This window comes from Somniosus microcephalus, chromosome 25 (genome assembly GCF_052327205.1).
Source record: "Somniosus microcephalus isolate GS21.2 chromosome 25, FLI_Smic_1.0, whole genome shotgun sequence".
NCBI lineage: Eukaryota > Metazoa > Chordata > Chondrichthyes > Squaliformes > Somniosidae > Somniosus > Somniosus microcephalus.
The window spans coordinates 13,102,053-13,117,343 of record NC_141011.1 but is presented as its reverse complement, the minus strand read 5'-3'; positions in this window follow the sequence as shown (position 1 = coordinate 13,117,343).

The following is a 15,291-nucleotide window of genomic DNA, read 5'->3' as shown; positions in this document are numbered from 1 at the left end:
AGTGGGAAGCTTGGCTGTTTGTTTCCAGCCAGGGCACTGAGGCTAATTGGGGCAACTCTAACTCAACACAGACCTGCGATGGGACCTGGGATCTTCCTGATCTGTACGGCTCAGTCTCACAACACAGTGGAAAATTCCTCCGTGCTTCATGTGTAAGAAAACTGCAGACCAAAGAGGAAAGCAGACCAATCAATGGGATAGCGCATTATTCAACAAGCAATTTAATTCAAGCCGCAAATGTTATTATTGAAGACTGGATTGAAGAGAGTTGAAGATCCATTGACAATGGCTTCATTTGCAGCCTGTAACTATTAAATTGGACTGAGCCTTAATCTGATCTGGGCGTCAACGTAACAAGAACATTATCAAACAGCTAATTCTGAGTATCTCTTTGAGTTCCTTCCTCCTGAGCCCACCCTACTACAGATGCTACAGCGTTGGAGCTACCGGGTTTCAGATGAGATGTTAAACCGCGGTCCTGTCGGTCTGCTCAGGTGGATGTAAAGGCTCCCACGGCACTATTCGAAGAAGAGCAGGGGCTTCTCCCAATGTCCTGAGACAACATTATTTCCTTCACAAACATCTCCCAAACCTTGACCTCTACTACCCAGAAGGACAAGGGCAGCAGGTGCATGGGAACACCACCACCTCCAAGTACCCCTCCAAGTCACACACCATCCTGACTTGGAAATATATCGGCTGACCCTTCATCGTCGCTGGGTCAAAATCCTGGAACTCCCTCCCTAACAGCACTGTGGGAGTACCTTCACCACACGGACTGCAGCGGTTCAAGAAAGCAGCTCACCACCACCTTCTCAAGGGCATCTAGGGATGGGCAATAAATGCTGGCCTTGCCAGGGATGCCCACATCCCAGGAATGAATAAAAAAAACAATTATGATTTCTTCCCAGGTAGGAAGCGTTCCCCTCATGTGCAGCGGTTCCTGCTATGTCATTGGAAGAGCTCTAGACGTGAAATTTTACACCCCGCAGTGACTAGTGGGGTACCGCAAGGATCGGTCCTAGGACCCCAGCTGTTCACAATATATATTAATGATCTGGACGAGGGAATTGGATGTAATATCTCCAAATTTGCAGACAACACAAAGCTGGGTGGGAGGGTATGCTGTGAGGAGGATGTCGTGAAACTCCAGTACGATTTGGACAGGTTGGGTGATTGGGCAGAAACATGGCAAATGCACTATAATGTAGATAAATGTGAGGTTATCCACTTTGGTGGCAAAAACAGGAAGGCAGATTATTATTTGAATGGCAATAGATTGGGAGAAGGGAAAGTGCAAAGCGACCTGGGTGTTCTTGTGCACCAGTCGCTGAAGGTAAGCATGCAGGTGCAGCAGGCGGTTAAGAAGGCAAATGGTATATTGGCCTTCGTAGCAAGAGGGTTCGAGTACAGGAACAAGGATGTCTTGCTACAGCTGTACAGGGCCTTGGTGATACCGCACCTTGAGTATTGTGTGCAGTTTTGGTCGCCTTACCTGAGGAAGGACGTTCTTGCCATGGAAGGAGTGCAGTGAAGATTCACCAGGCTGATACCTGGGATGGCAGGAATGACGTATGAGGAGAGATTGTGTTGATTGGGCTTATACTCACTGGAGTTTAGAAGATTGAGAGGGGATCTCATCGAAACCTATAAAATTCTGTCAGGCCTGGACAGACTAGATGCAGGGAGGATGTTTCTGATGGCCGGGGAGTCCAGAACCATATCCCTATCTAAGGATAAGGGGTAAGCCATTTAGGACTGAAATGAGGAGGAATTTCTTCACCCAGAGAGTGGTGAACCTGTGGAATTCTCTGCCACAGAGGGCGGTGGAGGCTAGCTCATTAAATATATTCAAGAAGGAGTTGGATATATTTCTTAAGGCTAAAGGGATCAAGGGATATGGGGAGAAGGCAGGGACAGGGTACTGAATTTGGAGGATCAGCCATGATCTCATTGAATGGCGGAGCAGGCTCGAGGGGCCGAATGGCCTACTCCTGCTCCTATCTTCTATGTTTCTATGTTTCCCTTCCCAGTGAAGTCAGGGGTGTGTAACAGGCGGCCGATCCAATATAAATCCAGTATAGCACCCCCTCTGACATTTAATTTCACCCTCTTTATTTCTAACTATGGAGATGGGTGCTGAATGTGAACCCAGACAAAATCAGCCGCCTTGTCTTTGACTTGGAAATATTTCCAACGTATTAATAGAAATTTTGATTTCAGCATCAATCTAGTGAAGTTTTTTTTTAAACCAGATTTAGTCTCGAACATACTGCAGATAATAAATGGAAAGCTAAGAGTGAAACCCTAACTATTCACTGAAAAATGTCTCAGGCAAATGAACATTAAATAAGAATTCAAACTTGGTCTATCTTGGTCCTCTGACAGTTCATGGGATGGAAGCTCTGTCCAAAGCAGTACAAAGCTGTATCGTACAGATCAGGTAGGTGGAGGTTCAATCCATAACCACTTTCGGTGCCCGAGTCCCTATTAAACCCATTACTCTCTCTCACCCTGGCCGTTCCCCCGGGTACGGCCCTCATCTTTGCTCACTTCAGTCCAAGGGACGCAGACTTGAATGGATATGGCGGACAACTGGTTTAGCCATTCACCGCCAGATCTTGCTGGACCCCTTAAAGCATTATCGGGTTCTGCTCTCATCTTCCAAAACTGCTCACTATTCCAGAATCATTGTGGAATGCAAAGATAAACCCCGACTTCTATTATCCACTGCTAACCGTCTTCTTAAACCCCCCTCCCCTGTCTCCTCCACTCTCACCTCTGACAACAAGCGCGTCCTTGCAAGTTACCGCCCCATCTCCAACCTCCCATTCGTCTCCAAGGTCCTTGAACGTGTTGTCGCCTCCCAAATCCGTGCCCATCTTTCCCGCAACGCCATGTTTGTATCCCTCCAATCAGGCTTCTGCTCCGCTACAGGCTCTCATCAAAATCACAAATGACATCCTTTGTGACTGTGACAAAGGTAAACTATCCCTCCTTGTCCTTCTTGACCTGTCTGCAGCCTTTGACACGGTTGACCATTCCATCCTTCTCCAACGCCTCTCCACCGTCGTCCAGCTGGGTGGGACTGCACTCGCCTGGTTCCATTCTTATCTATCTAATCGTAGCCAGAGAATCACCTGCAACGGCTTCTCTTCCCACTCCTGCATCATTCCCTCTTGTGTCCCCCAAGGATCTATCCTTGGCCCCCTCCTATTTCTCATCTACATGCTGCCCCTTGGCGACATCATCTTAAAACACAGCGTCAGTTTCCACATGTACGCTGACGACACCCAGCTCTACCTCACTACCTCTTCTCTCGACCCCTCCACGGTGTCTAAATTGTCAGACTGCTTGTCCGACATCCAGTTCTGGATGAGCAGAAATTTTCTCCAATTAAATATTGGGAAGAGCGAATCCATTGTCTTCGGTCCCCGCCACAAACTCCGTTCCCTAGCCACTGACTCCATCCCTCTCCCTAACATCTGTCTGAGGCTGAACCACACTGTTCGCAACCTTGGTGTCATATTTGATCTTGAAATGAGCTTCCGACCACATACCCATGGCATAACTAGGACTGCCTATTTCCACCTCAGTAACATTGCCCGTCTCCGCCCCGGCCTCACCTCATCCCCTGCTGAAACCCTCATCCATGCCTTTGTTTCCTCTAGACTTGACTATTCCAACGCACTCCTGGCTGGCCTCCCACGTTCTACCCTACGTAAACTTGAGGTCATCCAAAACTCAACTGCCCATGTCCTAACTCGCACCAAGTCCCATTCACCGATCACCCCTGTGCTCGCTGAACTACACTGGCTCCTGGTTAAGCAACGCCTCGATTTCAAAATTCTCATCCTTGTTTTCAAATCCCTCCATGGCATCACCCCTCCCCTATCTCTGTAATCTCCTCCAAACCCATAACATCCTGAGATATCTGCACTCATAGAGTCATAGATTTATACAGCACAGAAAGAGGCCCTTCAACCCATCGTGTCTGCGCCGGCTGTAGTGTATGTAACCTGTACTACCTTAAGAGGATACCTTAAGGTGATGGACTACTTTTTAACGGCTCCTGTACATTGTAGTACCGGTGGTGACCACACCGGTATATAAACCCTGCGGAGCAAAGTGTACCTCAGTTCCGCCCTGACCCTCAATCACTAAAGACCTGTTTACTTACTTCTGTAGTCTGTGTCCTGTTATTCAGTATAACTGCACTTGTAAACACAGACTCAACAGTGGCGACGAGTCTGATCGTACCTAGCGGCAGTTTTGCATCCAAGGAAGCTTCGTCCTCAGGAACGGGCGTCGAAAAAGGGCATCCGCCCTCAACATCCTGCTGAGCACTGCATCGCACGGGAGGCCATCAGGAACCCGGGTTGGTTTTCTGGCCACGAAGTCCAACATCAGCAACAGGCAGTGACCTTCCCTTCTACGACAGCGGCGGGTAAGCCCGATTGAGCGGCACGGGGGGGAAGTCGGCCGAGTTGTCAGTGGGAGAAGGGGAGGGAAAACGAAGAAAAGGGCGGAGAACACGACCGCAGCCGGTGTCAGGGGCCGGACTGCAATCGGGGCAGAGACGCACAGCAGCCAGAAAAGCGTTTTATTGCCACAAGGACTGCAGGAGCGGCGGGGCAGCAAGAGCAGCAGCGCAAGCAAAATAAAGGCAGGAAGGACCGCTGGGAGGCGTGGACGGCAACAGCGCGGGAATCACCATCTTGAGTCGGCGGGGGAAGAAGACAAGCGCGGGAAAAGCCGCCAAGCGCAGGAAAAGCCGCCATCTTAAATAAATAAAAAAGTCATCATATTAAATAATATCCGAAGGGAAAGGAGAAATTCAGCAAGGATGCCAAAAATGGGTAACATCACTGCTTTTGATAACGATGTGGAAGATTGGGCCACTTATGTGGAACGCATCGAAGTTTACTGTACAATGAATGATGTACCGGATGATAAGAAAGCACTAACCCTATTAAACTCGATGGGTGCGAAGACGTACGGGTTATTAAGGAACCTGGTAACCCCAGACAAACCGGTAGGGAAGAGTTTCGCGGATATTGTTACTATCCTGCAAGAGCATTTAAACCCCACACCGCTGCTGATAGCGGAACGATTTAAATTCTACAAAAGAATTCAACTTAAAGAAGAAAGCAACGCTGAATTCCTAACAGAACTGCACAAGTTATCAAAGTACTGCCAGTTCGGAACAAGACTAGCAGACGCACTGAGAGATAAGTTTGTGTGTGGGCTCCTAAGGGAAGGAACCCAGAAGCGACTGCTAGAGGAAAAGGATCTTACGCTGGACAAAGCTTTCAGCATTGCAGCATCCCATGAGGCAGCAGCACGAGGCGCTGCAGAGATACAGCAAAGGCCACTGGAATTCAGCACCAATGAAATGGCATTGGACGCAGTAAAGTGCTATCGTTGCGGAAGGACAACGCATGACCAGAACCAGTGCTGGTTTAAAGACAAAGAATGCAGGCAATGTGGCAAACTTGGTCACATAGCGAGAGTATGCCGGTCAGGAAAGAAGACCAGCAGCAAAAAGTCACCGCAGGAGAAGTACAAAAAAGTACACAAGGTGACAGAGAACAGTTAGGATGAACAGAAGACGGGTTCAGACTCCAGCAGTAAGGAACTGGGTTGTCTGAAAATACATAATGTGGGTAACACAGCAGACCACCAAACTATCTGGGTCATGCTCCGGATAGCAGGAGTTCAAGTGAAGATGGAATTGGACACAGGGTCGGCATTAATGGTCATGAATAAGCAAGATTACAAAAGGTTATTCTCGCACATTCCCCTGAGGGATACGGAGATTGTATTGAAAACATACACGGGGCAAATAGTATACCCCAAAGGAAAGATAAAAGTAAATGTGGTCTACAATGGTAAAGAAAGTCAGAAAATGGACTTGTATGTTTTACCTGATGGAGGTCCGCCACTACTGGGATGGGAATGGATCCGGAGAATAAATTTGGACTGGCATTCCATACAAGCACTGACTGTGGATGCCTGTAAGGAGGACGACGTCAAACCTAAACGACTGTCCAAAATCTTAGACGATGCTAAGGAGGTGTTCCAACAGGGACTTGGAACACTGAAAGGAATTACGGCAACCATCAAGGTTGAAGAACATGCAAACCCAAAATTTTTCAAAGCCTTATGCAATACGACCTGCTGTGGAAGCAGAGCTGGAAGGGCTAGAACATTCAGGGGTACTGTCCAAGGTGGACTGGAGCATATGGGCTACACCCATTGTTCCTGTCATGAAGCGGTCGTTGAGCAACAAGCCGGGGGAACCTGGGAAGGTTCGCATCTGTGGCGATTTCAAGATCACTGTTAATCCAGTTCTTCACACGATGCAATATCCGCTTCCGCGGATTGAAGATATCTTCGCTTCGCTGTCTGGCGGGAAGCACTTCACCAAGATAGACCTGGCGCAGGCGTACCTACAGATGGAAGTTGATGAAGCGTCACGACAGTATCTCACGATCAACACACATAGGGCTTGTATCGGTATAATAGGCTGGTTTTTGGAGTGGCATCGGCTCCAGCGATTTGGCAAAGGGCCATGGAGCAGGTATTGCAGGGAATCCCAGGCACACAATGCTACCTGGATGACATCCTGATTACAGGAGATAACGGTAATGATCACCTCGCGAATTTGGAGCAGGTGCTCATCAGATTGAAAGAATATGGGCTAAGAGCTAATCGCCAGAAATGCGAGTTCTTTCAAAAGCGAATCTCGTACTGCGGCCACGTCATTGACCAGGAGGGGCTCCATAAGTCACCTGACAAGATCGAAGCTGTTGTCAAAGCTCCAGCACCGGAAAATGTATCCCAGTTGAGGTCGTTCCTCGGGTTGGTTAACTATTACCACAAGTTTCTTCCAAATTTATCCACGGTGTTACACCCGCTAAACACTCTTTTGCAAACGGGAATACCATGGAAGTGGAGCGATGACTGTAAGCGGGCTTTTCAAAAGAGCAAGGCACTGATCACCTCTAAGGCTCACTTTAACCCAACGCTGCCTATTCGCTTAGCTTGTGATGCTTCTCCATATGTTATCGGGGCAGTGCTCTCACATAAGTTTCTAGATGGCTTGGAAAGGCCAGTCGCTTTCGCATCCAGATCATTGACCTCCGCTGAGCGCAACTATGCTCAGATAGATAGGGAGGCTCTCAGCCTCGTGTGGGGAGTTAAGAAATTTAACCATTACCTGCAAGGCCAAAAGTTTACGCTGTTGACAGATCACCAGCCGTTGGTTTCCATTTTCAACCCTAAGAAGGGTGTTCCGGTAATGATGGCGCAGAGGCTTCAGAGATGGTCCCTTTTCCTAGGGACACATCAATATGATATTGAATTCAAAGGTACAAAGCAACATGGAAATGCTGATGGGCTGTCGCGCCTGCCACTACCTACAGCGGAAGAGGCACCGGCAGTTGACCCTGTCGAGATATTTCACTCAACCATCATCGAATGCTTACCAGTCACCAATGCGGGTATTGAGAGAGAGACCCGAAATGACCCAACACTGTCTCGGGTCTACGACTTGACAGTGAAGGGATGGCCAGCACATGGCGAACCACTGTTACCAGCATTCTCAGCCAGACGAGAACAGCTGTCCGTATGTCAAGGAACATTGATGTATGGAACAAGGGTGATTATTCCTCCTAAATTAAGGGAGAGAGTTCTAAAAGAATTGCACGAAGGTCATCTGGGGGGAGTCAAGATGAAAAGCCTTGCTAGGGCTTATGTGTGGTGGCCAGATATCGACAAACAAATAGAGGATCTGACAAAAAGCTGCTCAGGGTGCCAAAACGTTCAGAACGCATCTCCAATTGCACCGCTGCACCCGTGGGAATGGCCTTCAGCCCCATGGCAACGTGTGCATATCGACTTTGCAGGCCCATTCATGGATTCCATGTTTTTGACAGCAGTAGACGCACATTCTAAATGGCCAGAAGTGATTAAGATGTCAACCACTACCTCTGAGAAGACGATTGCAGTTCTAAGAACCATATTTGCAAGGAATGGATTGCCGGAGCAAATATGTTCAGACAACGGACCACAGTTCGTGTCAGAAGAATTCCAGAAATTCATGAAAAAGAATGGGGTGAAACACTATACATCTGCCCCATATCATCCGGCTACAAATGGGTTGGCCGAGAGATTTGTACAAACGTTCAAAAAGGCGATAAAGGCCATGAGTGAAGATCATATTCCACTACAACACAAGGTGGACAATTTCCTAATGGCGTATCGAAACGCCACGCATGCAGTGACAAATCAAAGCCCTGCCATAATGTTCTATAACAGAAGGTTGCGGTCCCGGTTGGATTTGTTAAAACCCAATGTGCGACGGGAAGTCGAAAACAAGCAATTCCAGCATGTAAATAAAAAGGCCACTCGTAGTTTTGAAATAGGACAACCAGTGTTGGCCAGGGACTATAGGGATGATAAATGGCAACCTCGGACAATTCGTGCACGACAGGGACCCTTGATGTACACGGTAGACGTTGGAGAGAACGTAATATGACGTCATGCTGACCAACTTGTGGAATCGAGAACAAGGGTCGACCCCATGTCTACGGCAGAGACACCAGTTGAAGAACTTATTGAGCCTGTAGCATCTACCTCAGACTCGAACGTATTGGATGATGTTGAATCCATAGGAGATCAAGTGGATGAGTCACCCCAGCAACGGGAACCAGAGATCCCTGAAAGGCGTTATCCGGGCCGGATCAGGAGGCCTCCTCAGAGACTGAATCTTTGAACAGTTCTTGTGTGTAAATTGTATATATGTTATCCATGTAGTGTACTAATTGGGGGTGTCCACTGTTAAGCTAAAAGGGGAGGAATTGTAGTGTATGTAACCTGTACTATCTTAAGAGGATACCTTAAGGTGATGGACTACTTTTTAACGGCTCCTGTACATTGTAGTACCGGTGGTGACCATACCGGTATATAAACCCTGCGGAGCAAAGTGTACCTCAGTTCCGCCCTGACCCTCAATCACTAAAGACCTGTTTACTTACTTCTGTAGTCTGTGTCCTGTTATTCAGTATAACTGCACTTGTAAACACAGACTCAACACCGGCCATCAAGCCCTATCTATTCTAATCCCATTTTTCAGCACTTGGTCCGTAGCCTTGTATGCTATGGCGTTTCAAGTGCTCATCTAAATGCTTCTTGAATGTTGTGAGGGTTTCTGCCTTTACCACCCTTTCAGGCAGTGAGTTCCAGATTCCAACCACCCTCTGAGTGAAAAAGTTTTTCCTCAAATCCCCTTTAAACCTCCTGCCCCTTACCTTGAAACTATGCCCCCTGGTTATTGACCCCTCTACTAAGGGGAAAAGTTCCTTTCTATCTACCCTATCAATGCCCCTCATAATTTTGTACACCTCAATCAGGTCCCCCCTCAGCCTTCTTTGCTCTAAGGAAACCAACCCCAGCCTGTCCAGTCTCTCTTCATAGCTGAAGCGCTCCAGCCCAGGTAACATCCTGGAGAATCTCCTCTGCACCCTCTCCAATGCAATCACATCCTTCCTATGGTGTGGGGACCAGAACTGCACACAGCATTCCAGATGTGGCCTGACTAGCATTTTGTACAGCTCCATCATAACCTCCCTGCTCTTATATTCTATGCCTCGGCTAATGAAGGCAAGTATCCCATATGCCTTTTTAACCACCTTATCTACCTGTCCTGCTGCCTTCAGGGATCTATGTACATGCACACCAAGGTCCCTCTGATCCTCTGTCCTTCCTAGGATACTACCATTCATTGTGTATTCCCTTGCCTTGTTAGTCCTCCCAAAATGCATCACCTCACACTTTTCAGGGTTAAATTCCATTTGCCACTGTTCTGCCCATCTGACCAACCCATCTATATCACCCTGTAGCCTGAGGCTTCCCTCCTTGTTATTTACCACTCCACCAATTTTCGTGTCATCTGCGAACTTACTGATCATACCTCCTACATTCATATCTAAATCATTAATGTACACTACAAACAGCAAAGGACCCAGCACCGATCTCTGCGGTACACTACTGGACACAGGCTTCCAGTCACAAAAACAACCTTCGACCATCACCCTCTGCCTCCTGCCACTAAGCCAATTTTGGATCCAATGTGCCAAATTGCCCTGGATCCCATGGGCTCTTACCTTCTTGATCAGTCTCCCATGCGGGTCTTTGTCAAAAGCCTTACTGAAGTCCATGTAGACTACATCAAATGCACTACCCTCATCCACACACCTAGTCAACCCCATTCAAAATTCAATCAAATTGTTTAGACATGATCTCCCCCTGACAAAGCCATGCTGAGTATCCTTGATTAATCCTTGCCTCTCCAAGTGGAGACTAATTCTTTCCCTCAGAATTTTTTCCAATAATTTCCCTACCACTGATGTTAGGCTCTCTGGCCTGTAATTCCCTGGCTTATCCCTGCTACCCTTCTTGAATAATGGTACTACGTTAGCTGTCCTGCAGTCTTCTGGCACCTCCCCTGTGGCCAGAGAGGTTCTGAAAATTTGTGTCAGAACCCCTGCAATCTCCTCCCTTGCCTCACACAGCAGCCTGGGATGCATCTCGTCTGGGCCTGGGGAATTATCCACTTTTAAGCCCGCTAAAACCGTTAGTACCTTCTCCCTCTCAATACTAATTTGTTCAAGTATACTTGATCACTCCTCTAATTCTGCCCACTTGAGCATCTCTGATTATAATCGCTCCACCATTGGCGTCCGTGCATTCAGCTGCCGGGGCCCAAAGCTCTGGAATTCCCTTGGATGTGTTTATTTGCAACACCAAAAGCTCTGATTGGTCCCCGTGGATGACAAGTCCTGATTGCTGATTGGTCCCCTTGGAGGACAAGACACACCTGTAGTTTCTCTGGAATGTGTAATTAGATCCTCCCTGCCTACGCAATCAGTTACTTTGCAAAGTGTAATTCGCGCCATTCTGACTACCTCTCTCTCTGCCCCCCTCCCTCCGATTCCCTCTCTCCCTCCGATTCCCTCTCTCCCTCCAATCCTCTTTTCTCCCCCAGCCAGCATGGATCCAGTGATGGGCCTTCTCCCACGGAGCTGAGGAAAGCGTGGCCCACGCTGCACTGCGTGCATGCACAAAAAGGGGCAGGGCCGACCGCGCGCATGTGCAGAACACAAAAATGTCCGTGCAGATAATCACTTTGAATTCCCTCCCTAAACCTCTCCGCCTCTCTACCTATCTTCCTCCTTTAAGACGCTCCTTAAAACCTACCTCTTTGATTAAGCACCTGCCCTAATTTCTCCTTATGTGGCTCAATGTCAATTTTTTGTCTTATAACGCTCCTGTGAAGCGCCTTGGGAGATTTTACTATGTTGAAGGCGCTATATAAATATAAGTTGTTGTTGATTTAGTTAACCAATGGCGTTGGATCGACCCCCCCCCTGTTATACAGCCCACCCAATTTTCCCTTCCACTATGAGCAGAATACACATTCCCTCGCTGTGTACGTACATTATCCGGGTGTTTTAGTTTTATTGTTGAAGGTTGCTTTACATCTTCATCTGTAGGCGAGTTGTGATCTCAGCCCTACCCTTTCTGGGATATTTTGGTTTAATCTTATTGGTGTCCACAAGACCATGCTAACTCATCTTTCTCCATCTGTTGTTTCCTTGACGCATTGCGTCTACAGCGCAGAAACTGGCCATTCGGCCCAACTGGTCATTGCAGACGTTTCTGCTCCACACGAGCCTCCTACCACCACCATCTAACCCTATCAGCAAATCCATCTATTCCTTTCTCCCTCATATACTTATCTAGCTTCCCCTTAAATACATCTATGTAAAAAACTCTGCTGCCATTCCTAAAAGATGGGAAAGGATTCTAATAGTGATCATTTACTAGATTATTAACACCTTTTCGAGATCTATGTGCTCCTCCAATTCTGGCCTCTTGCACATCACCGATTTTAATCGCTCCACCATTGGTGGCCGTGCTTTCAGCTGCCTTGGCTCTAAGCTCTGGGCTTCCCTCCCTAAACCGTTCCATCTCTCTACCTCGCCTCCTTTAAGATGCTCTTTAAAACCTACCTCTTTGACCAAGCTTTTGGTCACCTGTCTTGATATATCCTTTAACATACTGCACCCTCCAGCGGGGAAAGGGCAGTGTGCTAACATACTCAGCAGCCAGAAAGGAACCCTACTGGTCTCTCTAAGGTCCACTATGGCCTTCAATTGTTCAAAATAAAGTGATGTTTCTGTTCACCTCTGAAAAAGGGCAGCATGGAAAGTGATTTTTCAAATCACACAGTTAAGTGCTGTTAATGTGCCCACTCTGTACATGTGGCAGATTCTCCATTAACATTGTTTGGGGCTCATTACAGTTACCAGCTTGCCGTGTGCTAACACGCTGTAAAGCACAACAGAAGGAATCAATTTGCATTCCCTCGTACTGTGAGCTGGAGCCCCACAGGGCATGCAAACAGGGCAAAAGAAAGTACTTCTCCAGGAGCCGTTTATGCCGGAGAGTAAGAGGTCCATTTTCCAAACAAATTTTCTGTGTGCAAACATTCCACTATTTGTAGGCACACTATGCAGCTTTTACAGAGACAGTGTCAGCCTTTCTCTTACTACTGTTCGGACCTCGAGAATTACGAATAGGCACAACAATGACAGATAAGCATGTGATCAATAAAATTGGTCTTTATTCACACTACAGTTCAAAATTCAAGTGTACATAGAAGTATTCTCTCGCAATTAATATGCTCCCAATTCACCGTACATAAAAGTATTTCCCAGCAACTTATAGCTAAAAGTACATAAAAGCATCCCCGCAATTTATGTTAATTCCTAGCGATTCGTATCCCAAGTCAACCGCACATAAAAGTACTCTTTAATTGTTCTGGACTTATTACATGCAGATAGCACCCTCTAGTGGTAGTTAGCATATAGCAGTATGTTATTTGACCTTCCTGTCTGACCCAGAAGTAGTATTCCAGGAAGAACCTGCTGAGTTGTGAAGGAGCTCACATGAGGCAGTCATTTTGAATCCTACGCCATCCCTTATACGCTAGGCAAGACGCAATGTCTGTGAGTATCCTTGTTTATTAACATGATAACAACCTTGTCAGTGTAGTATTTTGACAATACTTTGCCTATAAGAAGTTATTAGCTGTTAGTTACCGAGGTTTAGCTTCAGTGCTATGTAGTTATACAATTAGTCTATTCTGTTATATCTTATGTAACATCTAATGTATAGTACTCAGTTCTATGTACAAACATACTTTGTCTTTGTTTACAGTTTCACAAATTTGTTCAAGTAAAGCTTCAAAACAGCAACCTGCTTCTCGGAGGAATTATTTGAATGAGTGTTTAGCTGGCTGGATAACTAGATAGGAGCACGTCTAGCGAGACCAGTACATTAACAATATCAAAGCTCTATGTTAGACTTTCATACATACTATTATCCCAGGGTGATCAGCCCGGGAAAAGTAGTAGCTTGCACACGTAGACTGACCAGTCAAACCACTCCTTTGTCTCTTCTCTTCTTCTCCCGCTTCCTTCTGAATTTCCCGCCTCTGGGTCATTTCTTTATAGTGCCGTTCTGCCGGCCTCCCTCGTATGTCTCCATCTGCCTCCCTCTGACAGGTCAGTTTCACTTGTTGGATTGCAAAAATAGGCCTGTGAATCAAAGCCTGAATCCTCTGGTCTTTAAATATATTAACTAAAGCTGTAGGGAGGGCTGTAGTACTAGAAACCATTCAAAGGATGTTTAGCTTCACATATTAGGAGATATATATAAAATGAACATGTAGCATTTAGGTAGCTGCGAGGCATGATGGGATACTTGACCATTATATTAACCAAGTACTGTAGGAATAACATATTTACTAGACTCTTAGGCCTAGAAATTGGGTATAGCCCCGCTTGGGGCGTTAGAATTGGCGCAGCGCAAAGTTTATAGCCAGACGCAACTTATCGCCGCCTGGCGCGATATTGGGTTGCATCGCCCCTAAAGGTGATTGAGGCGCGAATTCAGGCATTACATGGGACTCCTAAGGCGCTAAACTTCCGGCGCAACCCAATATCGGAGCGGACGGGCGCAGCGCAGGTGCTCTCAATTACCGATGACCACGAGACTTCCAGGCGCCGGCCAGCTCTTAAAGGGGTGGGTCAGTCAGCTTCAGCATCCACACTCTGCACCTTGCAGGCCTCAGAATCGGCGCAGGCCCTTCTCTGGCGCTAAAAACTTGGACCAGATGGAGAAGGTGAGACAGAGAGCAGAGCGCTTCACCAATGAGGCTCTGGAGCAATTGGTGGCCGCAGTGGAGCGCCGGCGAGATGTTCTCTACCCAGACAATGGCAGGAGACCGAATCATAAGGACTACCGACAAGCTTGAAGGCATGTATGCCAGAGGGTCAACTCCAGCAGCATGGTGACCAGGAGCCCTGTCCAATGCAGAAAGAAATTCAACGACCTCACTCGGGTCGTGAGGGTGGGTGTTGTTTCTGCAAACTTCTGCATCCCTTCATTTGCACCTGACTTTATGGCTACAGGGTGGCCTGTGCCCCATTGGCCATCTGCCAGCAAGCACCCATGGCCCTTTCTGGGCACACACATGCACATTTGACTCAAGGCGTCATGTAAAGGCTCTTGCACCATGGGGGGCATGAGATGATCACTCAGGGCATCATGTAAGGGCTCTTGCACCATGGGGGGCATGAGATGATCACTCAGGGCATCATGTAATGGCTCTTCCACCATGGGGGGCATGAGATAATCACTCAGGGCATCAGGTAACATAACTTCCCCTCCTTTCCCCTGCAGTCCAAGCTGGCGAGGATTGGCAAAGACCAGCTTCGCACCGGTGGAGGACCTCCACAAGTGGTCACTCTCACGGATCTCGAGGAGAGAGTCCACCAGATTCTTGGAGGACGTCTGAGTGGTCCTGTAACCATTGCAGCTGGCGACCCCATTGTCGACAGCAACGGTAAGGTTCTCACCTTTTACAACTGTCTCCTTCCACTTGTTCCCCCTGCCAGCATGCTTTCTCACTGTGGACCCATGTCATAGCCTTGCCGCAATCTGGCATCCCTTGCTGCCAAGCTGTCCTTTTGCTAAAGCCACTCTTCCACCTCCCTGCTTTCAGATGCTGCATCACCAGCTCGGGAGCCGGGCCCTCAAGCTGCCAGTGCCAGTGCCTCCGAAGGCTCAATGAGAAAAGTACTGTCCAACAGAAGGTCAGCAACTCTCTCCAGCAACGATCAGAATGGCCAGCCCAAATGGCTGCAGCTTTTATACTAG